This window comes from Pteropus medius, unplaced genomic scaffold, assembly GCF_902729225.1.
Source record: "Pteropus medius unplaced genomic scaffold, Ma_sr-lr_union100, whole genome shotgun sequence".
Classification (NCBI taxonomy): domain Eukaryota; kingdom Metazoa; phylum Chordata; class Mammalia; order Chiroptera; family Pteropodidae; genus Pteropus; species Pteropus medius.
This window is the reverse complement of record NW_024344240.1, coordinates 16,690,241-16,718,188: the sequence shown is the minus strand read 5'-3', so window position 1 is coordinate 16,718,188 and position 27,948 is coordinate 16,690,241. Positions and strand designations below refer to the sequence as shown.

The 27,948-nt window shown below is 35.4% G+C and overlaps 1 pseudogene; it reads left to right on the top strand.

Annotated features, from left to right (window-relative positions):
• Nucleotides 1-11,324: 11,324 nt before the first annotated feature.
• Nucleotides 11,325-12,612, top strand: LOC120607430 (60S ribosomal protein L4-like; annotated as a pseudogene).
• Nucleotides 12,613-27,948: the final 15,336 nt, after the last annotated feature.

Sequence of the window (27,948 nt, the reverse complement as noted above, 5' to 3'; positions counted from 1 at the left end):
TCATCTGAATGATTTGGCTAATCCTGCAATTTATGGAGTGTAGTAAAATGTCAAACAATGATAATCACTTCCCTAGGCTCAGTAAATCCTTTATGAAGTATCAGAAAGAACACAAGTCTTAGTCCAAAGTGGCAATTATTAATGGACTAACCTTGTTGGGCCCTGAGTAGTTATTTAACATGTAAATATCTTGATCGACGTTATAGTAGATCTCTATTTCTAAGCAAATACTCAGCATTTTTGATCCTTGGTTTTATCTCTTCTAATCCAAGAACTAATTTACTTCTTTCTCTTTTTTGATTTCTCTCTCTGTGTCTCTCCCTCTCTGTCGCTCCCCCTTCTCCCTCCTTCCTTCCTTTTTTCTTCTCTCCTTCCTTCTCCTTCCCTCCTCCTCCATCTCTCCCTCCCTTTTTTTGAAAGAATTTTTTGAGTCTCTAAAATAGGCCAAATCTCATGCTAAACCCTGAAGATATAATGATGAACATTACAGTGTCCCTGAATTTATGATGCACAGCATAAAAAGAGATGGAATTCAGAGTATAAGTCACTGATAACCTAGGGAGATTAAAGGAGGTTATAAACTATTACTGGAGTAGAAAAAAAAGGTAAGTTTCAATGGTAGCAAAGAGTAAAGAAATTTATTCTGAATTTGAGGTTATATATGTTCAAATAAATTGAAGTATGAAAACTTACTGAAATTGCTTAATTTTTAAGGCATTACTACTTTATAATTGGAGAAAATTATAAAGCAGGTAGTCATGATATCCAAATATCTGATATATGTTATATTAGCTTATCAGAAATACTTGATTATTTATTTAGAGTATAGCAAAGAATTTTACTAATACTTTGAATATGTAATCACTTTTGAGTAATATTCATTTTATCAAAAACTTTCTTGATCCTAAAATGCACACTAATTTTTTTCTGAATTCTTAACTATGCTTTTATTATACCTACAAGATAATTTTTTCCACAATTAATTCACTTAACAAATATTTATTGAATATCTCTTATCTGCTATTGAAAAAAAATATATGGTTTCAGCTCTCATAAAACTTATATACTGGTAAACAGTCTCAAATTGTGTAATATAAGTCACTGGCAAAGTAGAGTTTCCTTCAGAAAAATTCACTTTATAACAAACTTGGCTGAAACACAAATATTCCAGTAAATAGGGCATGACTGCCTCTGCTGTTTTAGAACCGCAGTTCTAAAACCACAAAGCACAGGCTTAAAGTGACATGGAACTCAGTTCAAATTCAGCTCTCCTCCTTTCTGGATCTCTGACTCCAACTGTAGAAATAGATTAAGAACCCCAATTTCACAGGCATATTGTGAAAATGACATGGTGTGTGTGCAAGTAAGGATATACGTGGTATTTGTACATGTAGCAAACACCAAGAAAATAGTAGCTCTTGATACTGCTACTACTTCTCTTTATATCTTATTTTGTAACGAAAACAGAAGATGGAATTGAAGACCAATAAAACCTCAATTTTTACAAAACTGTATGTCCTGGTACATTTGTGTATTTAAGATTAATTGAGAGATACCTAGAATATTTTATTTAAATATACTTGTTTGTAAAGTCTTCCTAAATTATAAGAACCACCATTCTTGCTTTAAAAGACTTAGTATAGTCTGAAAATAATTCCGTATTTTTCAAATGTAAGAATATATGGACCCTAAATTAGGCTAGGATAATCCACAGCCTTATATTTCCAGTTACTATGTACGGGTGTGAAAGCTAAACAGTAAAGTCCGATAGGGAAAAAATTGATCATTTGAAATATGATGCTGGAGGTGAGCTCTACAGATACCATGGACAGCCAGAAAGACACACATGAAGGTCCTAGAACAAATTAAGCCTGAAACATCACTGGAAGCAAAAATGACAAAACTGAAGCTATCCTACTTTGGTCACATCATGAGAAAGTAGGGTTCTTTGGAAAAGACAATATTGCTGGGAAAAATAGAAGGCAGAAGGATAACAAGAAGGCTAAATATGAGATGGATCAACTCCATAAAATATGCCGCAGGCCCAAGTCTACAGGAGCTGAGCAGGGCTGCTGAGGAGAGGATGTTGTGGACATCACTTATTCATAGGGTTGCCAGGAGCCAGAGCCAACTCAACAGCGTGTAACACACACAGATTAGTAAATATTTGATTAGTGGTGTGTGTGTATATGTGTGTTTACGTGTGTGAGGGTGTGAGTTTTTGAGGACATTTTGAACCTCTTTGCCAGGATCATTAACATGAATTAACTGATCAGTAACAAAGATGTTGATGTAGCAAGTGAGAGTCAAGTTGAAAATGGGTTGATCCCCAGATACATATTCTAATGTCAGTAATTACTTTTAGAACTCATAGGAAGTATTCCATGTGTCTATTGATGACAGTAAAGTCCCTAATTTGACTTTTTCCCATTTATTAAAAAAATCATAGTCAATTAAAAATTATGGGTCATTGTATCCAAATTGAGATTTTTTAAATGATACCATTTTTAAATGATACATGTAACAACTTGCTTCTCCCCTTCCCAAATCATTTCACTTACTTCATCAAATGTCTGAAGAAGACGTTTAAAAGATGTTTGTTACCTCTGATAGTGGTAGAAAGATCACTTAAAATTAGAGTTGCAGAGTTCCTCATTTACTTGAGAAGAATTAAGATCTAAAGCATTTAAAATGAAAATGATTTCATAACCTAGGAAAGACTAATATGTGGTAATATTTTTATTGTTTGCATTAAAGAATTTACAGCTTTTTAGTGTATATGCGCACATGTTCCTTTCTTTTTATTCAAATGAAGTATTCATGTTAAATATAACAAAATTTAACCAATTATAAAATTGATTAAAAATTTTTAAATGAATCCTAAGATTTTCTTCTTATAAATAAGTACTTAGAAATAAATCTTTAAAATCACATATAAGAATCTGTTTCCAAATGATAGGATTTATTTTTCATTATATAAAATGATACTCCTAGCTAGAGCAGCCACATGTCATTGTTGATTCATTTATGCAAGATTCACATTTCATAGATGTTCATGGACCCTTTTATCCTTAATTAAACAGTTTTATCAAAAGATATATTACTTATAAATCGGTATTATAGAAGAAATCTTTTCCTTTCTTGACCTGACCTCCTGCTGTCCTCATTTCCTTTATAAAAAAATTTTTGAAAAAAATTAAGGATAAAGGGTCACAGGAAATAGCTGAAGGGGGCGAGGGGCAGGTATAGGGAGATCTTAAAGAACAGAAAAGCAGTCTCAGGCAGCTAATGTTTGCTTTTTGGCATGAAAGTGATCAGATCCTATCTGGATGTTCTTTTCTCTTACCTTTATCTAACACTTATAATAATTACAAGTAAGCACTTTATATGTGGAAGGCATGATTACTTTCTCTGAGGAGCTCATAGTGTTTGGCCAGGTCTCTATTTTTTAAAGAAATTGTTTTAAAAATATTTCTGCAAAGAAAGCACAAGTGAGATCTCTTTTTCTAAAAGCTGGGGGCATAAAGAACATGAAGAGGCCATGTCAAAGAACATGCTCACAGATTCAACTCTAGAACTAAAATGAGTGTGTGTGTGTGTGTGTGTGTGTGTGTGTGTGTGTGTGTGTGTTTGAATGTCTCTCTATTTCTGTCTTTCCATCTCTCAGTGTTAGGATTTCACTGCTTCTGTGCCTGTCTAACTGTTTTCCCACTTTCAATCATTCACCAACCAAACCTTGACAAAGCTAATTTTCCCTTCTCTTACCCTATACTTTTTGAATTGTCTTTACCAGTTTATATTATATAAGCCACAGGTCTTAGTCTTCATCCTGAACCTTGGAGTCTACTTCACTAAAATATGGTAAATTTAGATGAATATATTTGGTCTGATGGTTCAAAATATCTTGACATGCATGGCAGTTTAACAGCAATTTCAGATAGAGTAGTAGGGGAGAGACATCTGATGAAGAAAGAGAGGTTGTAGATATGTGGTAGTGGTTTTTATAGACTATCATAAGAAGTATCTAACTTCCACCATGACCAAGGCAAAGGGCAAAGGGATGATCCTGTACCCTCAACTTCTACACAGTCACCAAATCTTTACTGAGTACTAGTAAAGCTCCAGATACTGTGCTGAACCATATACAGAATATAAAAACATCTTGAGCCATATTCTATCCACCTGAACTTTGATATGCTGTACAACAGAAGATAAAGGCATACAAACATGCCTATTTATAAAGTGAAATGAGTTATAGTAAACTATAAGTTTTTTAAAAATTATGAAAGTATGAAAAATAAAGTAGCCATATTCATTCATATATACATAATTTGTCTTTTAGGCTGCCTTAATAGAAAAATCTGATATCATCTGTATAATTTTCAGGCAATGGAGAGCAGCAAGGAAAGTCATAAAATATAATTCTCTCTGGATCATTCTTATACCCTCAATATTGCCCTCTCATTTGAAGGTCACCTTGCCCTGTTGCCTGATGGTCATTTCCCAAACCTGGAAATTCTCACTAGTACTTGTGGATAGACTGGGCCATTCAGCAGTGTCATAGGTATATCCTTGTCAATAACACCGTAACAAGTTTTGTTTTTTTTTCTTTTTTGACTGAAAAACAGTGAAAGAGATGAAGCACTAGCTCTATGGGTCTGTGCATTGATAGTTCTCATCTACCAGTAGTCATTTAATTGAAGAGATATCTTTTAATTAATAGAAAAGTGACTGGCAAAGTTTATTAGTAATATATTAACATAAAATGTCAATTCTCAATTTGTAAGTAATATTGTGAAAAGTGGGAGATGATTAATTTCTGACTTGATCAGTAACACTTTAGTAATCAAAAGTTGTGAGACATTCTGAAATAGCCACTTGTAGAAGTTAGGCAATGTAAATGTCTCTCAATGTTCTTGCAAGTGTTTTTGCTCAGACTTGTGCATATGACAAACTGGTTGACAACATGCTAAAGTCAGAATGGATTTATACCAATGAAGTGCTGAGAACTGAGATAGGATTTCTTTGAGAGCAAAGATATCAATCTGGTATTGTACAACTAGTAAGAGAAGAATTTCAGCCAAAGGAAAGAAAATTGTATTATCTCATGCAAATTGTGGTACCACGGTTTATGCTGGATAATTGTGATTTTATTCCTTTGACAAAGAAGCTCCTCTTTCAGATGCAAGTTTTTGAATCTTTTGGTTGAGTTTCTAATTCTGAATGTTCATAAAGAATTCAAAAATGTAAAAAAGGACCAAAAAAAACTAGGAGAATTTTTTCTAGTAAACAGTTGAATAAGTGGTCAATTTGATATTATAAGATGTAATAAAGTACCATGGCCTTAAGAGTTTAAGCACTGAGTAGATTTTCCTCTAATCAATATAGAAATTAATTATTTCATAAATTTCTCTTGAATTCCAACAATGGTCATTATGGCACTCCTTATTGACATTAAAATCATCCTAAAAATTTCAATCATATGATATCCTTACCCAGTTCTACCATGGCTGAGAACTACGTGCCTACATGCAACATGTCTCTTCTGTGGAGTCATCGGTCCGGATCAGCTGCAAGAAAAAAAAGTCACAGTATGAATAAAGCAAAATACACACACATGCACATTTGATTTGTTGAGTTTAAATTGATCCTGACAAAAAGAAGTAATTTTTATACTTTTGAGTGTTTTACGAATAAATACCTTGAACACGAATCGAACCCTTGCTAAAATTCATTGTTTCATTATAAATGCATCTACGAAGGACTTTATATATTTATTGATCTAGTTGTTTTTTTAAAAAAATTGGTCTATGACCAAAATCTCATATACCCAATCATTAAATAGCCTATGCTGTCCCAGTGGTTATCAATCTATACAAGAGGGAAAAATTCAACATAGTGGTAATGTATTGAGGTTGTCCAGAGAAACAGAACCAGTAGGAGATTTTATATATATATATATATACACACACATACATACATACATATGAATTGGCTCATTCAGTTATGGAGGCTGAGAAGTCCCATGATCTGCCATCTGCAAAGCGAAAAGCCAGGAAAGCCTGTTGTATAATCCAGTCCTAGTCCAAAGGCTTGAGAACCAGGAGTACACATGTCTGAGGGCAGGAGAAGATGGATGTCTCAGCTCAAGCAGAGTACAAGTTCTCCCTTCCTCCCACCCTTTTTATTTTATTTAGGCCCTCAACAGATTGGATGATGCATTGGTAAGGGTGATCTTCTTTATTCAGTCTACTGGCTTATATTCTAATCTCTAAATTCTCATAATCATACCCAGAAATAATGTTTTACCATTTATGTGGGCATCCCTTAGCCCAGTCAAATGGACACATAAAATTACCATCATGGGTGCTGTTATCAGCTTCATTAACAACAGGATTCTGGCATTCACAGCCTTTTATATGTCTGGCACTAAATGGTGCTAACCATTTTATTTGCATGACTCAGTCCTCTCAATAACCCAATGTGACAAGTACTGTATTAGAATATAAATCTCCATTCTCCAGATTAAGAAATTGAGGCTTAGAGAAATTCAGTAACTTGCCCACGATCTCAGGGTGAGAACAGGCATTAAACACATAGGTTTGATACCAAAAGACCATGCCCAAACCCCTAATCCTCTAATTGCTCACTTCCAACTTGAAAACAGGTGCTTGGCTATTTTAAAGCATCCTATATAAAACATGTCAAGTCAAGTGATATTAATGTTTTTGTTAAGTAAACAATGTGATTTGTCTACTTTCTTGAATTGAGAGCTTCCTGTATTTACTTATTATTTGTAACCTATTTTGTCTTAGAGATAAAACTGAGATTTAATACCAAAAAAAAATCTTCATAAAAAAGCAGTTGGTCATAAAACCAGTCTAGCAAAAACAGGAAATGTTTGAACCAGAGTTACACTAGCTGCCATGAACACATGTCACTTTACACCTTTTTTCTTCCCAAGGCCTAATAAGAAAGCATTAAGTTGACCTAAACTCCAAGTTTCCTGGGGTTTGGCAGGCTATCTCTCATGGAGGGTTGGTATGACCACACAAGCAGACCAAACAGCTGCTCTGGGACCAGGCTACTAGGGTGTGGCCATTTAGACTGGTGTGGGTGGTAACAGTGAGCAGACCACAGGGCCAGGTTCCTGTAGCAGTTCTCCCAGAATCCTGGTAGTCAAAGGAGGTCTCGGTATTCCCTCCCACCCCTCTCACATACCCCACATAATCCAGATAGTTGGTTAGTCAGAGGGAGTCTTCCACTCCAACTGGAAGAACAAGTTGAGGAGGCAAAATTCCACCCTAATGTGGGGGTGTGCCAGGCTTCCAAGCAGCCATGTGCCAATTCGCAGGAGCACTTCGGTATGAAACAGGCCTGTCAATATACGTCAGTGTTCATCCCACTGATGTGACTAAACCAGGAGCTCATTCTGCTGTGGGAGTGAGCCTGTCCTTTTCATTCCTTTAAGGATTTCCTGCAAGTTGAAGGATCACGAGGAGCTGCCAGAATGAGCATGTGCAGATGGAAGGTAATTTTTCACGTCAGCAAAGAATGAGCATTTTTGTATTTTTTCCCAGAGTGGCAAGTCAAAATCCAGCTCACTGGGGAATCAAAGAGAAAAGCACATTGATATTCACATTAGGCAGAAAAGGACCCACATAGCTGTTAGAAAACCTGAAGGGAACTAGAAGCTAAAGAAATTTTCCTACTTGCACACTAATGGTGTTTATCTGCACAGAGATTGCTTCAGCAGTAGTACTTTATATACAATTTAGGGGGCATTAAAATTTAACTTAAGATAATTCATTATCAATTTATTTTATATTGGAAGTTTCAGAATAATAACTCAAATATTTCAGAAATCTCTGTTTTTACTTACACTGTTTGCCTCCACCATGAAATGAACAGCTCAGATATAGTAACCTACCGAAAATAATTAACTAACTCCTACCTCCAACTTTGCTTCTGAATATTCAACCACACAGCTGTGGGAGTGAAGTGAGAGGCAGAAAGCCTGACAGCAAAGAAAATCTCTTTCAGGGACTTTGGGGGTTGGGATATGTGTTTTCCAGAGTGTTAGACACACTTCTTCAGTCCTAATTGAGAACGCCATTATCAGCATCCTGTAATTGCAAATGCTAAATTTAAATATTAATTTAAATTAAACAGGAATGAACAAAGAAAAACTCAAAAACACTCTAATAGAAAAAACTTCAATTTTCTAGATTATCTACATCAATTTATATGGATAGTTATCTAGGTCTATATCTGGATATTGCATTTTCAACATGAAGTAATAGAATAAATATGAACATTAGAATCAGAAAGCTCACAGTCAAATCTAGACCCTAGCCCTTCATATGACATTGGATGAACCACTTACACACTCTAAGCCTTGTGTCTTCATCTGAAAAATGAGGAATAATAATACCTAAGTAATAGAGAATCTAAATTCCCAGCAGTTTGTAAACTTCATGAGAGCAGAGAATCTGAGGTTTTTGTGTTTGTCCCAATTGCTATATCTTTAGTACCTAAGTCATTGCCTGGCACTCAAATATTTGTTGAATTAATGGATGAATAAATGACAATAAAAGAGATGCCACATGTGAAATGTCTATCCCCTAGTTAATTAATAAATCTTTGTTCCTTCGTTAACCTCTACCTGACTCTGTCTTCATTCCCACATTAATTCAAGTGTTTAAGGCTGAATTATTTTGACTCAATTTGTATAATAGGTTCATGTTCATATAGTCCTACACATTTATACTAAGATTCATCTTTGAGTCCTTCCTTTCTCTTGTTCTCCTTATCAAATTCATTAGCAAGTACTATTAATTCAACCTACAAAATATATCTCAGTTCATTCATGTCTGTCCACTTCCACTGCCAATATCCTGTGTAAGACATAATCCTCTAAATGGACTGTTGCAAAAACCTCCTAACTGATCTCTCCCATTCCACTGTGCTCTTACAATTCATAGCTGGATCTCCAGTCTCATCTCATCCAATTTTCTTCTGTCTTGCCCATGCTCCAACTATCCACACTTCCTTTCCGTTCCTTACATATCAAGTTCTTTCTCTTCTTAAACCTTCATATTTGTTATTCACTCTGCCTAGGAATGCTTTCACCCTGGCTCTTGTGTGGATGGTTCCTGCACACACATGAGATGTCTACTCAAACACACCTCTTCAAAATGGCTTTCCCTTTTTACCAAATTTTCTCTACCATGTTTCTTTGTATTTCTTAACTATTTGTTCACTTATTTAACATAGGCTAAGATCTAGCTCCACCATTTACTGGCTATGAAAACTTAGGCAAGGCATTTAACCACTCTTACCCTTAGTATCTTCACCTGTAAGATAAGGATATAATACCAACCTCACAGGGTTGTGAAGCATAAGTGAGATATTATGTTGAAAAAGCTCTGTTACCTAGAACATGTACTTGCTCACTTAATATTAGTTATTTTTGTTATTGCATTCACCTGCAAAAACGCAGGTTCCCTGAGGGCAGGGACTACATCTGTTTTTTTTTCATCACTGTATTGCTAGTTTCTGGAACTATACTGGCATTAAGTCATCAATAAATATTTGCTAAATGAATAAATTCTACCTAAATAGGCCACATGCATTTAAACTGAAGAGCTACTTGTAAATTCACATGCATGGTTAAATATACATAGGTTAACTTGCTGTAACACTACGTGAGGTAAGGAAGAAAAAGGAAGTTACTACCTGAGCACTTCTCACCATCTCTACCATCACTACTCTGGCCAAATCACTGGGATTACTCTAGTAGGCTCCTAATTGGACTCTTTTCTTCTACTCTCACCTCCTTACAATCTAGTATCTACACAGAAGTCAGAGTGATTTTATTAGTACATCAGATCATGTGATTTTTGTGCTTAAAACCCTCCAGTAGTCTCCTATCACACTTGGAATGTACTCTAAACTCCTTGCCATAGCCTAAGGCTTACATGATCTATCTGCTGCCTTATTCTTTAAACTCATCTTCTATACTCTGTTCTCTGATGCCACTTACATATCTGGCCCCTTCCGCACCAGCCCCACACATGCTGTCCGGTCAGGAAAGAAGTAGAATTGTCAAATCATGTTATAAATAAATATAAAATTGGAATGATCAAGGAGAATAAACAATAAGAAACAGAGGTAAGAAAATAAACAAAATGAATGAAACTAAAAAACAAAAAAGTAATAGAGAGAAAATAGGACAAGACTAACAAAGGGGATCCAACATTTGCATAGACATAGTACCTCAAAAGAAAAATGAAAATTTTAACAAAAAAATATTTAAAGGCATAATTTAAGAAAAAAATTAAAATAGATTTGAATCTGTATATTGCAAGGGCACACTGTGCTGTGACAGAAAAGAAATTGACCCACAATGGTCAATAACTAGTCTTATATTAATAAAATTACTAAATGTTTGAAATATAGAATCATTGAACAGCCAGCCAAAAAATATTAATTACTTATAAAGGAAAGAAATCATATTGGAACTGGAACCATATTTCTTCACAGCAATTATAAATACCAGAAGCAATGTAGCAATGCCTGCAAAATACTCCACAAAGAAGGGATAAATTGAGAATTCTATATCCAGCCAAATTGTCCCTCAAGATTAAAAATTACAGATGTTTTAAACATACAAGAATTCATGAATATTGTTCTCATGGACACTTCTCGGGGAGACTACTTGAGGAAAATTTTCTGTAAACCAAAATATAACTGGGGAAACTACAGCAAAAGGACTGGTAGTGACCACTGAATATATATTTAACTGTATAATTAAGACTAACATAAATTGCAGTTTATTGTGCAGGACATAATGTAAATTGTGTATGCCTGACAGTAAAATAAAAACTCAACTTTAGAAAAAAAAAAATGGGAGGGAAAAGAAAAAGAATGGGAGTGAAATAGCAAGCTCTTCCATCTGCAATAGTCAAGTCAAATGATATAATTTAAAACTGACTTCCAAGGATATATAACTCTACAAAAAAGTGAATTAAGAAAGGTAATTGACTAAAACTGGAGAATGAAAGGAAGAGTTGAGGAAGGAATAATAAGCCAACTACCTTTATCATTGTTCAGAAAAGCAATTAGTAGTTTGTTTAAAGAAGGTTAGAACTAATGGCATTATATAAAATATAATTATGAAGATATTAAAATAGAAATATACACCTCCCTAAATCCTAGCAAAATTTCACACTGACAACAATAAACAAAGCAAACAGACCATGAGGTAATAGACTTATAAAAAAGTTATAAAAGAGAAACATCTTTTTTCTGTGGGAGCCACCAGGTTTAGAGGAGCATGGTTATCTCTTCTCACCATGGCGTGTGCTCATCCACTGATATCGGTGTACTCTGAAAAGGGGGAATCAACTGGCAAAAATGTTGTTTTACTGGCTGTGTTCAAGGCACCCATTCAACCAGATACTGGGAACTTTGTTCACACCAACTTGCGCAAAAACAATAGACAGCCCTATGCTATCAGTGAATTAGCAGGTCATCGAACCAGGGCTGAATTATGGGGTACTGGCAGATCTATGGCTAGAATTCCCAGAGTTCAAGGTGATGAGACTCATCACTCCACCCAGGATGCTTTTGACAGTATGTGCCATTGGGGCTGCATGTTTGCACCAACCAAAACCTGGTGCCATTGGCACCGCAGAGTAAACACAACACAGAAGTGATATACTATCCGCTCTGTCCTGGCTGCTTTGGCCTTTCCAGTGCTGCATATGTCTAACGGTCATCATATTGAGGAAGTTCCTGAACTTCCTTTTGGTGGTTGAAGATAAAATTGAAGGCTACAAGAAGACCAAGGAGGCTATTTTGCTTCTCAAGAAACTTAAGGCCTGGAATGATATCAAAAAGGCCATGCCTCTCAGCGAATGAGAGTTGGCAAGGGGAAAATGAGAAACCGTCATCGTATTTAGTTCAGGGGACCTTGCATTACCTGTAATGAGGACCACGGCATCATCAAAGCCTTCAGAAACATCCCTAGAATTACCCTGCTTAATGTAAGCAAACTGAACATTTTTGAAACTTGCTCCTGGTGGGCACGTGGGTCATTTCTACATTTGGACTGAAAGTGTTTTCTGCAACTTACACGAGCCGTATGGCACTTGGCGTAAAGCTGCCTCCCTCAAGAGTAACTACAACTCTCCCATGCACAAGATGCTCAATACAGATCTTTGCAAAATCATGAAAAGCCCAGAGATCCAGAGAGCCCTCCGAGCACCACGCAGAGTCCTAAAAAAGAATCCACTGAAAAAACTGAGAATCATGTTGAAGCTAAACCCATATGCAAAGACCATGTGCTGGAACACCATTCTTCGCCAGGACAAGAACCATAAGCTCTGGGTAGATAAAGCAGCAGCAGTGCTAGAGTCCATATCAGATGAGAAGGGGGTTCCATGCAAGAAGCCTGTGGTAGAAAAGAAATGAAAGAAGGCTGCTGGCATTACGAAGTAGAAGAAGCCTTTGGCAGGAAAAGAAGCTGCCACTACCAGGAAACCAGCAGCTGAGAAGAAGCCCACAGAAAAGAAACCCACCACAGAAGAAAAGAAGCCCATGGCATAAATTGAAATTAATTTATTCCATCAAATCACTTTATAGGGGGAAATGAGAGAGAAACAATATAAAATAATAACAAAACTTGGACCAAACAAACATTTGTCATATTAATAATGTAAATTGCCTTGATCATCTTGGTAAAGGAAATTTTTTTACAAGTTTAGTCACAAAGCAAAATCCTATTCCATGCCAAATACAAGGAAAAACCTAAGATAAAGGCTTGAAATAAAAGGGTGATTAAAGATCTACCAAACATAAATAAATAACATAAAGCAGAAGTCATAATCTTAATATCAGATGAGAGGACAATATTAAATAAGACAAAGAAGAAAACTTAATACTAAACTATGCGATTGCCAATAAAGATACCACAAGTATAGCTATACACAAAACAACACAACATTAACATGGAACAAAAATTACAGGATATATAAAGAGAAAGAAACACAAATACACTAATCATGGGAGACTTAAATTCACCTCTCCAGTGCATCATCAATCAGATGGACAAAAAATAAATAAGGATAGAATGACCTAAATGTCATAACTGATATAATACAAATAATTGATATATTATAAAATTTGTAACCTGAAAATAGAGAATACACCTTTTCAATGAATGGCCAATAGAAAACTTTAATAAAATCTAAAAAATAAAATCATACAGATAACATTCTTTGATCACACAAACTAGAGACTAATCACACTTTGAATAATGATGCATATATTCTAAATAATATATTAGCAAAAAGAATCCAGAAATTTTATTTAAAAAATAAACATCATTACCAAATGAGATCGTAATTGTTCAATACTAGAAACTATTGCTGCAGTTAGAAGATTTAATGGAAGGGTCCATATATAACAGCAATGGAAAAGATAAAATACATAAACATAATGTTATCAAGAAAAGCATGAGATCTATTAAAGATAAAACTTAAAATAATATTGAAGGCCATAAAATGGCTTTTCTACAAATAGAAAGACCATACTATTGGGAAGGAAGACTGGAAGACACAGCATCATGAATGTGTCAATTCTCGCTAAAATAATTTGTCAATTTAACATGATCTCAATGAAAATCCAGTAGTTTTAAGCGACTTTGCCTAATGCTAAACTTAATAAGAAAAATAAATGTAAAAGAGGATCATCCCTAAAAGACATTAAAACATTTTAATTACGAGCATCGTACTGGTCCATTAGCAAAATAGAAATCCCAGAAGTAAGTATATCAGATACATACAGGAATTGAGTGTTTAAAAAAGATGCTATCTCAAACCATTGGGGGAAAAGGAACTGGTCCATAAATGGCTCAGCAATAAGTAAAGTAATATCCATACCTTATATTCCAAGATAAATTTCAAATACACCAAAAATTTTAACTTTTAAAATGCAACTATAAAACAATAAGAGGAAAACTTGGAAGAATTACTTTACAAATTTGAAGTTAGAAAGGTCTGTCTAAACTTTTATCACTCAAAATCCTCAAGTCATAAATTAGTTTATTTGTAAATGTGGTTTTATATATATATATATATATTTAATTCACAGAAAGAAACATCATGAACAAAGTTTTAAAAAGACAAACCGTGGGAAATATTTAAAACCCATATCACAGATATAGGATAGATTCCCTATATAGATCGATAAAACCTATACCCATTCAAAATGTAGAGAAAGAAATGAAATTTGTTCTTAAACAAGTGTTGAAATAATCAACTTCACCCATAAAAAATAGAAATGTGAATTAAAAGCACACAGAATACCATCTTCTACCTCTCGATTTGCAAAAATCTATAGTTAACTAACACATTCCATTGATAGGACTCTGACGGGGGAAAAAAGTATTTTCACGCATTGCTGATGGGAATAGAAGTTGGGCAATGTGCTAATATTTATACAAATTACAAATATATATGACTTTCAGCCTAGAAATTTCACTTCTAGGAAACCCCAGATATCTACCAGTGATGTGTGGAATGCTGCATGTACAAATTACTAATCGAAACAAAAAAATTGGAAATATACTAATGCCCATCAATATGTAACTAGCTAAATCAGTCATAGTATATCCATATAATGGAATTATAGGTAGTTATTAAAAACTAAAGGCAGAACTTCTCTGTGTACTAATATCAAGTGGTATCAAGGTATATTAAGTGAAAACAGTGTAATTAAGTGAAAGTAGAATAGTGTTTATTAAATGAAAAAAGAACAATGTATATAGTATGTTTTCTTTTGAGTAAAAAGGAGGAAAATAATATACCTATATTTTCCTGTATATTCATAAAAAAAAAATTCTAGACAAATACTCCAGGAACAATAATAGCTGTTATCCCAGAGGGTTAGACCCAGGGCCAAAATGAGAACGTGAACGACATGAAAATAAAAGACACTTTTCAGGTATAATATTTTATGGTTTTTTGAACTACAAGAATGCCTTATCTATTCGACATTAAATTTTAAATACTTAAATGAAAAAATAATTTGTTATGAAGCTAATACTGATTTGTGGTTTTTTGCCATTTTTATGAATTTTATGCATTATTTAATGTACTTAATAAAATTTTGAAGGTATTAGTTGAGTCTTCATCTCACTATACACTATTTCCTTTTCAATAAAAGTTTAGCATTTCCATAATTCTCAATATTTTCAGCAGGAAAGTACATTGAAGAACTAGACTATAAAATTGATGATTTTTCAACTGCAAATGGTTTTACACCAAATAGTTTGCCAAGGGTATATAATTTCATGGTCACTCTTTCTGGTTGGCAGAATTCTTATGATCAAATATTTTTAATAATGAAAGTGCACTTAGAACACATCTACTTACACTAAACTTCAAAGGCAGTGAAATCCATGGCTATGCAAAGATTTCTGTTTGGGGACACGCTACCTAATTTTTAATTGATCGATGTATTTATCCCGTATATTAAATATAAGAAATGATATTTATCAGTTGCTCACCCCAAATTCTTTCAGATAACTTCACTGAAAATATTAAGAGGAGGTCCATTCCTACTGCCTCAATATGAGCATGCACAGCCATTCAAACTCCAGACAAGCTACTGCTGCCACCTTCTCCTTCTCTCGTGAAGTCTGCAAGCCAAATAGAGGCACTCAATTCCATGTCATATAGTTCACCAAAGATCAGAGCCAGCTCTATCCTCTTCTGATAAATATAAGAAAATAACCCAAAGAAAATCCTCATATTTTATCATTATTATATTTTGAATTATCTTCAGAATTAATGTTCAAATAGGTAAATAATGACAATAATAAGAATAATCCCACAGCAAAGATGAAGAGGGCTGTGAAGATTTAGCCACAAGCATTCATATTTTTATGACAATTGAAATATAAATATTTTGTTTAGCAAAATAATGCCTCTCTAGGGGTGGCTCCATAGTGTAGTGGTTTGCACGTCTGCTTTACATGCAGAAGGTCCTGGGTTCACGCCCCAGGTGGAGCCACGGACCATACCCCGGGTGCATCAGGCCCTGGGTGCACGCTGCAAGTGTGTGGAAGGAGACGCCCTGCCTTTAGAGATCACGTTCTTAAGGGAAAACAGCAACCTCCATAGGTCAGGGGTGGAAGTGGGGCCAGCGGGGAAGGGAGGTAGGGGAATTAAAGAGAGGGAGAGAAAAAAAAAGAATGCCTCTCAATGTTTCAAAAACCACCTGCAGAACCTTTCCTTGGGAACAGCATCCAGGGACTAAGTAATCCATGGCCACCGCAAGCACCATTTGCAAAGAAGGTAGTAACATTTACAGTCACTTTCAATTCAGCTTACATTTCATTCTGCACTTGAGCAGCATCATGCTGACACAACACATTCATAACGAGAAGGGAGTTTCCTGTTCTTTTTATGAAGCTTTGTAAACTTGGTTTCTGGGACTCCTTGTTTTGGAAAAAAAAACACTTCCTGATGATTTCTCTGTTAAAGAAAAATCTGATTTAAAAAATAATTAGGAAATAAACATCCTTTGCAAAAAGCTATTGTTTTGTTTTATTTTGTTTTTAATTCAACTTAAAATCTGGCCACACATTGTTTTTCTCTGTAAGTATGAGCAAGAAAAAGATATAATAAAACACTATTGCTTACTGGGTGCTTCTAATAGGTATTCAGTATCACAAAAACCACACAAAAACCACATGATTGTGACAATTACTATGGCAACTAACAAAATTATCAAATTGAAATACCCACTGTCAAGGCTGCCTACACAGCCTCTTAGATCTGGCATCTCCTTCCACTTCAATGTAGAGTACAAATTTAGAAGCCCTTGCCATCTTGTAACCAACAGTGAAAGAAAACTGCCTACGTTAATCATGCTACTTTATTTTCAGTTGACTGTTTCATACGTCAGACAGCATCTCTTGTAGCACTCCATTCAAAAATGAAGACCAAAGAATTAGCTGCCCAGTCTAGAAAACTGCATATAGAGCCCAAAGCAAACATGGTACTAAATTAGCAGTACTATCCATATGTTTCCTCCTTTATGCACCCAGAGCCATGAAAATAAGTTCATTAAAAATAACTTTTCTATCACATAGTGTATCTTTTTCTTCTCTTAAATCAGATCATTTTAATCTGTCTGATTTAATTCTCTAAAACCAGATTCCTCATATACAAGAGGGTCTTTCCTCAAACAAATGTCACACAGAAAAGCTGATATGTAATAAAATTGTAAATCGGTTGGTCAGAATGTTCTGTTTTATTTTCAGAGACAACAGAACTTCAGGAATCATTGGGTTCACCATGAGATGATGAGGAAAGGCTCAGTACAGAAATCGAGCCATTTGGAAAAAGCTGGGAAGATGGGAATGTGAAAAGAATGATCCCCGCCCTGGAGGCACATCCTTCTAATCAGGGGGAAAGAAGTCATTGGACAAAATTCCGCTGTGTTCAGCAAAGGTCCCTATGTGATTTTCTCTTCCTGCTTCTGCCTCACGAAACAGGAACTTTCAAGGCAAGAAAACCAGAGGAAGTGATATGGATCTTCTTAACAGTATAGGCACACAAAAGTCAAACTGAGGTCTCTTCTGCTAGGACATATGAAATTAGGACATATGAATCCATTATTAAGATAGAAATTTTCCTATCTGGTAGCAAAGACATCATCGTCATAACGGTTAACAACCCAACACTTACTGAGTGCTTATATGTACCAGGCATTGTTAAAAGTGTTTTACATGGATAAGTTCACTTAATTCTTACTTTCAGTGTACCACTATTGTCCTCATTTTACAGCTGAGAAAAATACAACACAGAAGGCTAAGCACCTTGTAAGAGAGTGGAGACAGTATTTAAACCCAGACAGTCCATTTTCAGTTTTCAGAAACTGCAAAGATGATAGGTGTCTGGAAAAGTGTAGTTTTTTCCATTAGAGTCTGTTGGCTTTCAGAGTCTACACACACACACACACACACACACACAGAGACAACAATTTACAATAGTGATGCTTGATGGGACCAGTGTTCAATGAGAGGTTATTTCTGTAGTTGGTGGGAGATGTCACCTCGTATGGTTCAGACTAGGGATTAGAAGAGCTAGGTTCCCACAACCAGCCTATGGCAGCATTATCTGAGTGGCCAGAGAAGCATTTTAAAAAGTGAGTAAGCCTAAAATTAATGAAATGGAAGCAAGTGGCAAAGGGAGGCAAAATACAATCAACTCTTGATTATTTGTGATTTATGGCTGGGAAATCACAAACAGCTACTTTAGCCCATATGTTCAACTTTCTGTCCATGAAAACATTGTAAATTCATTTCTATTACTGCTGCAACAAACCACCACAAATTTAGTGGCATAAAACAACACAAACTAAGTACTTACAGTTTAGTAGGTCAACAGTCAAGCCTGGATCCCACCAGACTAAAATTAAGGTGTTTACAGGCTGCATTACTTTCTGGAGATTTTAAAGGAGAATTCTTTTCCTTCTAATTTGGGTTATTTACTATTTGTGATGATAGAACAAAAGTCCTTGTCTTCTTGCTTCTTGTAAACTAAAGCTCATTTTCAGCTTCTAGAGGCACCCTCCCTCCATTTTAAAAGCCGGCAATGGCAGATTGAGTCTTTCAAATATCTGCTTTTTCTTCTTCTATTTTATTTCTCTGATTTATCTGGGAAAGTTTTTTCCCTTAGAAGGATGCATGCGATTAGATTGGGTTCATGCAATTGATACAGGATGGCCTCTTGATCTTAAGATCCATACTTTCTATCACACTTGCAAAGTTTGTAAGATAAAATATTCATAGTTCTATACAGTTCCATATGCTCAGATCTCCAGGCTGGGAGATAAAGATATAGAAGACATTATTCTGCTAGCACACTTATGAATAGGAAACACAATTGGAAGATTTTACTTGTTTCTCTTTTCCTCTTTAGCAGCTTTATTGATGTATAATTGATGTACATTAAACTGCACATCTCTAAAATATATAATTTTATGAGTTTTGTCATATGTACAGAATACACCCATAAATCCATCACCACAATCAAGATAATAAATATATCTATTATCCTTAACAACTTCTTTGTGCCCCTCTTGTAACCCATCCCTCCTTCCTTCATGTTATCCCCAGGCAATCACTGATATGCTTTCTGTCATTACAGATGAGTGTACATTACTAGAATTTTATTTAAATGTAATACACAGTATGTACTTTTTTTTGACCTGGTTTCTTTCACTCAGCATAATAATTTTCAGGTTCATCCATACTGTGGCATAAATCAATAATATAATACAACTTAGCCATTCCACTCCTAGATACTACTTTTATTGTTTCTGCCTGGGACAGTGTATTAATCAGGGAGAGAAAGTAGACTAAGAACAACCAAAGCTTTTCTGGCCTCTAATCCAGCTCAAGTACAAACCTTAGGATAATTTAGACACTTGAAATCTATGACACTCCGACAATGTCTTATTCTATCAGTTAGTTTTTGCTGTATAAGAAATTACCTTCAAAGTTGAGTGGCTTAAAACAATAGTCACTTTTCTGTGGATCCGTGACTTAGGCTGGTCTTTGCTGGATAGTTCTGCTAGGATTAGGTTGACACATTCTGCATTACAGTCAGTGGGTAGATGGTTAGAGGCTGATTCAATGTCTTGTTCAATGTCTGGTGGCTGGTGCTTGCTGTCATTTGATGCTAGCTGCCAGTGGAATGACAAACATAATTGGCCATGGGTCTCCAGAAAATTAGTCCAGGTTTATATTTACCTGGTAGCAAACACAAGGTTCCTAAGAGCAGCAAGATAGGCAAGCCCCAACGTACAAGGGCTTTTCAGGCTTCTAGTTCCATCACATTAGCTAATGTCTCATTGGCCATAACAAGTCGCATGACCAAGCCCAGAGTAAATGGCAAAGACATAGACTCCCTCCCTTGATGGGAGTAACTACAAAGAAATACTGCAAAGGGGCATACGTACAGGTAGGAGAGAAGATTTTGTAAACATTTCTGCAGTCTACTATAACTACCTCTCTTTATCCTTCATTACCTTCAGTTCCTTATTACTCATTCATCCCTGAAGCCATGTCTCAAATTTTGTTTCCTTACTCTTCACTCAGCAGAATCTATTCTCTCCTAAGTTACCAATGACCTTTATGTTTTTCACTAAACTCAGGGAACTCATTTCACTCATCATTTCAACGGGCATCTTGGCATCATTTGACACAATCTTCTCCCTTTGCTTCCATGATCCTACACTTCCTTTTATTCCTCTTAGCTAATTCTTCACAGTCTCCTTTATAGAAAAAAGGAGATTGGCATAAAAGGTGCATTTAAAATTGGTTCATTGAATTAAAGATTGAATACATAAATCAATGAATAAAGATAGGATTTTGTTCCCCTACCTACCAATTAAATGTTGAAGTTTGCTAAGCTTCAGTTACTACCAATATGCTGATGACTTCCAATTTTATGTCTCTAGCCCAAAACTCTTTCCTATACTTCAGGCATGTATCCTCTGACTGGATTTTTCTCCCACTGACACTCCAAGCTCAACTTGTATGAAACTGAACTCACTAACCTCACTGCCAGACCTACTTTTCTTCTAAATTCTTCCACAATCTACCCAATCACCCAACTCAAAAATCTTAGTGTCATCTTTGTCTCCAACCTATCAGAGTCACCAAGTCCCATTGCTTCTTCCTTTTGAAATCTGCCTCTTGATCTCTAACCACATTGTTTCTACTACTTTTGCTTAGGTCCTCGTTAGTCCTCATCTCAATGCCTACAGCCACCACCTAACTCAAAATTTCTCTGAAGACAGAAGTCATCTGAAGACAGGAAGCTTATGTTTTCATGCTTGTTAAAAACATAGATTACTGGGTCTTCCCCAAATATTCTTAGTCAGAATCTCTTAGGAAGGGGCCTGGTAATCTGTATGTTTAAAAAGCACCCAGTTGACTCTTGTTATTGGAAAATTTGGAAAAAACATTGTCTTAATTTGTCTCCTTGACTCCACAGTTACCTCCTACTCTACAATCCTCTCACCACAACATTGCCAGAGTAACCTATTTAAAACATGAATCTAATCTTATCAATTTCTTGCTTAAAATATTTCCATGGTTCATAGTGTTTGAATAATATCCACTTTCTTTAACAGAACCTTCGAATCTCTCAGCTTTATTTTTCAAACCTCCCCAGTTATGGACACTACACTCTCTACTAAACTCTTTCCTAAATGTAGCATTCATGCTCTTTTAGGCCACTGCAACAGCAATACCTGCCACCTAGGATACTGACCCCCTCCCCCAATCCCTTTATTTATTTGTCCCACATTTACACAATACTTAGGTGAGATGGTCACTGTTCTATGTACTTTGGAAATATTAACTTACATATTCATTATTACAACCCTGAGATAAGTAAGTGATAGGTATTATTTTCCCATTTGCATAGCAAAGCAACGGACATTTGCCTGGGGTCATATACAGTTTCTAGCAAAACCAAGACTCGACCCCAGACAAACTGGCTGTAGAATCTATGCATTTAACAACCATGCTCTAGTGCCTCTCCTTCATCTGCTTAAATCCAATCTTATTCAGAACTGAGCTCATGCATTAATATGTCCTGAAAGCCTTCTTATTTAGATATGAATTAGCATTCTGGGCTTATTTTTGTCACAAGACTTATAGCACTGTACAGTTAGTCTCTTTTCTTGTCTCACAAACCAGACTTTAAGCTTCTTAACAGAGGGAGACACATTTTTATATCCCCAAAACCTAGCACAATTCTTACCATGAAGTAAGTACTAACTACATGTTGAATAAAAAAAAAAAAAAGAATAAATGAAAGAGTGAATAAATATATTAACTTATAAGGAAGCATTAGGGAATATCAACAAAAGACAATCAGAATATTTTACCCCTGAATCGTCAAGTCATCTGTATATGATTTCATGGGTCTTTTAAATCTTTGGCATATGAGATGGCCTACCTTGTATCAAAAATAAACTTTGGAGTCTTCTTACAAATTCTACAAATTTTCGTGGGAATTCAAATTAAATGCATGAATGGATATTTATTTGTTTAATCTACACAGTAGATTTATTTCTCTTTGTCAAGCATGAAAGCTAAAACTATTTCAAGACTTTTCATCTCAACTCAGCTTTCCCTTTAATATCTTCACTCCAAAATGTTAAACAAAACAGGTCTCTTTTTGTGGTTAGAAAGTTTGGCTTTACATAGACCTTTCAACACACAACTGTCAGCACCTGATTATGGGTCATTTTTTAGCCTCTGACTTTCACTTCCTTCCTTAAATAGGTCTTTCAGATGAATCATCTTCAGCCACTGTGATTAGGCAGGGAACAGTTATGCACTATATAAATGAACTTCATGAACTCAGCTCCTTCCTACCTGGTGTCCTTCTGTGCTCTGACTTAGGGGGAGGGGTTCATTTTTCATTTAGTAAAAATTTGAGTGACTATTGTGTGCTGGATTTTTTGTGAGCTGTCAGTTCATTAGCACTTCCAACGTGAGTGAGAGGAAGCAAAGAGTTGGGAAAAGCTCACATTCACTAGTTTTCAGCCTTTTAGCATTTCTGGTTTGGAAAGAAATTTAGTAGAAAAGGACATGGATGAGACTTTTTATAATAGTTTGGAATTCTTTTTCTATACCCCATATATATGTATATATGTAATCACTTAACCAATATAGTTAGCAGAGCCCTCTAGCTACTAAAAAATTCATTGCTCAGCCCACAATCTGAATACTTCATCAAATTCATTCCTATAATATACATGCGGATAGTCATGGCTATTTACTTATTGGATCAATATTGGAAAATAATATATTTTGGTAAATAATCTTTTTGATAATCATTTATTGATTGTGTCACATGTAAACATGTCCATGAATCTACTTTTTTCCACATGAGACCAGAAAAAATCAAAGTGCCAAGTCTTATAATACTGGAAAACACTAGAATGGACTAAATAAAGAGAACATTTACAATAGGCATTCTTGTCTTTTATCTTCTTATGACACCCTAAATATGTATGATCCTGGCTTACACTTACTTCTACAATTGAAGGCTGTTTCCTGAGTGAATCACATCGGCAATGAAATGTGGAGAAAAGACATACAAAAATATGTAGGCACCAGCACTCTGACTGAAGAAGTCAATGGACAGACTAAATGAATAAGATACAAGACCTGAGATTTAGCAGGTTTTAAGAAATATTTTATATCTCTATAAGGGTGCAAAAACCACTCATTTGAGAGTATTTCCAGCCTGCTAAAAAAGATTCTGGCCTTGTGCAGCTTCTTTCTCTCCTCGATCTTCTGAGAAGAGATGTCCAAAGAAAGCAATGCTTTTGGCATTAGTCATTGAAGATCATCAGAGATCTAACAGAGAGCAATGCCTGCAAGGTGTAGGAAGATGGGAAAGACTTAACAGAGTTAATTATGATAAAGAGCAGAGAAGGTAGGCAGAGGAAAATGAAGACATCCCAAACTTGGGACAGAGAAAATGGCTCAGAAAATAAGTTAAGAGTGAGAATAGCTGTGGGTGTGAAGGCAGCTTCGGAAAGAGGAAAGAGAAATTTTGAGGAAATTTTCTGAGTTATTTGTACCCTTCATGTTATTTAAGAATTACAGGAAACAAATTTGAAATATTCTGAAATTAATGGTGTTAGCTCAGTTCCTTTGCACACTACACTGCACTGGGACAAAACCATGTGGCTCATGGCTTTATAAACATTGCATGTCTTACAGTGAAATGTTATGAAAACCCCTTTCACCATCATCTGACAGGCAGGATTCGCTGCTTCTGGATGACTTGATAGATTCCTTGGGAGCCTATAGACTAACTTATTTTATACTCAAAGCGCATCATCCCTTTTCCTTTCCCCATCTCATTATTGTTTTGTGTATTTCTTGGTACACAAATAATGTACTGGACTTTAACATCCTTGATTCTAAGAACTGTTTTTGTTTTTGTTTCTATCTTTGTATTTAATGTTATATCCAGCAGAACATCTGGAGCATGATTAAATATTCAGTTATTAATCAATCAATTAATTTTAAGATATGCATAAACTTTTGTGAAATAAAATGAGTAAAAATGCAGAAAGAGAAAGTGGCAGCTTTGGTTTTGTTGGGGGTGCTTCAATTATTATGATTTTCTTATTGATCTTATCAAAAATTCTGATTCAACACTATATTTAGAACCTAAGAAATACCATGTACACTGTTGCTGGTGATTTAATTACTACAATTCTGCTTCCTGTCCTCATTTCAGCAACATATTTGTAATTCAATGATTATTACTATACTTTAACACCTCAGAAATACCAACTACAGAGACTTTCTACTAACAAGTAGTTATATAAGTAGCATTAATCACATGTGCATTTTCCACCATCCTTGTATAAAAATTAACTACAAAATAGATCAACTTTAATTCTCTCAATTTTACATGAGATTATAGCTATAGTTCCCACACTAATTGTTTTGATTGTCTACAAATCTTTGTTGTCTCATTAGCAGCTATCCATCTACATAAAATCCTAACATAATGAAATGCACCAAGCCATCTCTGGATCCAAAATAGTAGTATGTCATGAGTAGTATACAACTAAGATTTAATGGCTAGGTAGGAGCACTTATTAAGAATCTGGTTAAAAGCACCATGTACTGGTAATAGTGGAGAATTTAAAAGGAATAAAAGCATTCATTCTCTGACAACACAGAACTTACAACACATAAAATAAGTTGCTGTACTATAAATTCACATAAAAAAATGCCTTAAAAAATGCATTTCTCTCCTATATTACCAATCTCAACTTCTTAAATTGTGTGATTGCCACCTCTAAGTGTACATGCACTGAAAGATAGATTTGTTTACTAGGTAAAAAGTAGAAAACTCAAGTCGTGAAGAAGCAGCATGTGCTAGCTGTGTGACCTATGGCAAGTCCTATGGCTTCATGAGCCCCATTTCTTCATCTGTGAAAAGGAGTAAATGTCTATCTCTTAAGTGGACTGTGAAGAGAAAACAAGGTAACATGTGGAAGTGCCCAACACAGAGCATTCCATAACCACTCATTCTCTTTCCATATTGCATTTTACTTTAATTTCTGATTGCTAGCTCACAGTAAAACCTGTACTTTCCTGGCAGTTCTGCTTTTTTAAACACCATGATTAAAAAAAAAAAAAAACAACCAAACAAGAAACAAAAGTACTCTTCTGATTACTACATATCAAGCAGCTCTATACATTGTTTACTACAATCACATGAAACCATACTCACAAGTAACAAGGGAGTGGAATTAATATATTGCTAATGAAAACTGTTCAGATGTCTATATAAATACTTAGCTATTTAAAAGATACAAAGGGCAATGAATACAAAGAAGAGGAGTTTTGGGGGGAAATGGTAGAACTAGAAAATGTAACTTAAAAAGGCATTATAAGTGAGGTCTGATTAAACAGAAAACATATATTTTAATTATAATATAATACATACCTTAAAAAATTGGAAAGCCTAAAAATACAAAAAGAAAAATACATAAAACCAGCCATAAGCTCATACCAGATATAAACTCTATTAACATTTTCCTTCCAATGTTTTTCTTCATAAATATTAGCTATATTTTTACCTATTTTGAATTATATACTCTCTGACTTTGCATATTGCTCTTTTCTCTTAGATTGTATAATACGCATATTCCATGCTATTAAACATTTTCTGAAACCATGACTTTTAGTGATTCTTAATGGCTACCTGTTTTCCATAAGATACATGCACTATAACTCTGAATTTCACCACTTACCTATTATTAATCCTTTATTTTGATCCCAATTTTTTACTTTTAACAGAATTTTAGATGATTACAACGATGTATTTTAGTTACAAATAACATTTTGACCAACATGACACAAACCTTAGACTGGACAATGAGAAGAAAGAGATGAAGGGGAACAGCTCCAGAAAGAAAGCCAACAAGGAATTATGTTATCTTTAATATGCTGTCAGATAATATAACAATGCAATTGTACTTCTAAGGAAGTCAAAAATATCTTCAGGAAGTCAGAGAGCATTTACTTACACTAAGGAATAGATAGGAATTAAACAGTGAAAAAAGGCTATGTTCCTTCCAAAACACTGATAAATATGAGACTTGAACTGGCTTTTACTGTCACACTTGATCTCTGGAAAGTGTCGTCTATAATAACAAGATGCCACACTTAATAAACATCAAATGGCAGAATGACAGCTGGGTAATAAAACAGATAAGGAGTGCATCTCATGCACAGGTTGAGCTCAGGTGAACTCTAGATAACCATCCAAGAATGCAAAGAAGGTAGGCAGAGGGGCGAAGGGCAGAGGGGCGAAGGACAGAAGGGAAGATTTCTTCCATTCAAAACCGTACAATTTCATCTAATCAAGTTCTTACCTGGTGGTCTCCTCCAGGAGCTCCCCTCATCACAAGTTCTACACACTGTAGACATGCATATACTGTCAGTTCTCAGATTCAACTAAGTTGTAACAGTGTATGGACATTTAGAAGAACAAATTCAATATTTATGACTGTAACACCTCTGCTCCTCTTGTAAAACGCTGGGCAGTCCCTGCTGATATTCCATAGATGCCAAAACTTGAGCAACAAGAGGTCGTGAAATAAAAGATTATAAACCAGGACTAAGAGAATAATGGCAGAAAATGACCTCGAAAAGAAGATGGAACCAAATCATAGAAACACTTTGAACAGATAGCCTGGAAACAGGTAAACAAAAATCAAAAGAGAGAAGAAAATGGGAGGCGAAGTCAAAAGATCAGAAACCAGGGAGATCGGGTCAAGATAAGGCACTAATGCAGGAAGAATTCAACATTCAGGAGGGCCAGGGGTCATTGCTGAGCTTCAAAGACAGAGTGTCTTAATACCGAAGTTAAAACTGCCTCAAACAGAAAGACACTGTTTATTCCTCCTGATATTCAAAATCCGTAGATTGGCATCCCAGGCATAGAACCAAAAGGTCAAGATGACTGCGTTGGGTTTGGTACACCAGCACCCTATTTGACTCCCTGAGGTATGGCATCTTATCTGTCCTTGGGGTTGGGGTCTTCCTCTCATATCTGCTCAATTTCCTATTCACCAGTGACAGCAGGTCAGACTCCTTTTTGATTAACAGCTTTGACTTAAACTATATCCCTTCATAGAGTCTTTTGGTTTTAGATTGAAAGTACTATCTATGTAGCCACCTTCTTCATCCTTGCCAGAGACAACTCACTCCTTTCTGTGGGGAAGGGACATGTATGGCTGTAGGGAGAGAACAGCCCCAGAACAAGACCTATTTGTCCTCAGCTCCTTTTGACTAAGAAAGATGCCCCTTTTTATTCTTTCCCAGGGTTAGGAGTTGCAGGATGAGTTTTAGCTACTCCAAACCCTGTTTGCTATTTCTTTTAAAGTTGAGAGAAAAGGGGATACAGTAAACAATGTGGAGAAGTCAGTACCCTTGGAACGTCCAAAATCACAGGAAGCTCCTTCCATGAAATAATTCTTTCCCTGGGCAAGACTAAACACTCTGGCATCAGCTGGTGAACCCACATGCAATATAGCAGCTTTCTCCTCTCTCATAACCCTTCTCAGGAACTCTGAACCTATGTGCTCACTCTCTAGCCTTTTAGTTATAACAAAATGCACTTTGGATCTTTCTATTCTCCAAGCATGGCTGACACTTTCTTCCTCATACCGTATCTTTTTGTTTAAAAATTTCTCATTTTGTGGATTCACAAAACATGTTTACCTGTGACAGGCAACCGTAAGAGGTTCCAGTACATATTTAAAACTCTTGAGAAATATTTACATTTTAGCATGAATAATAATGTA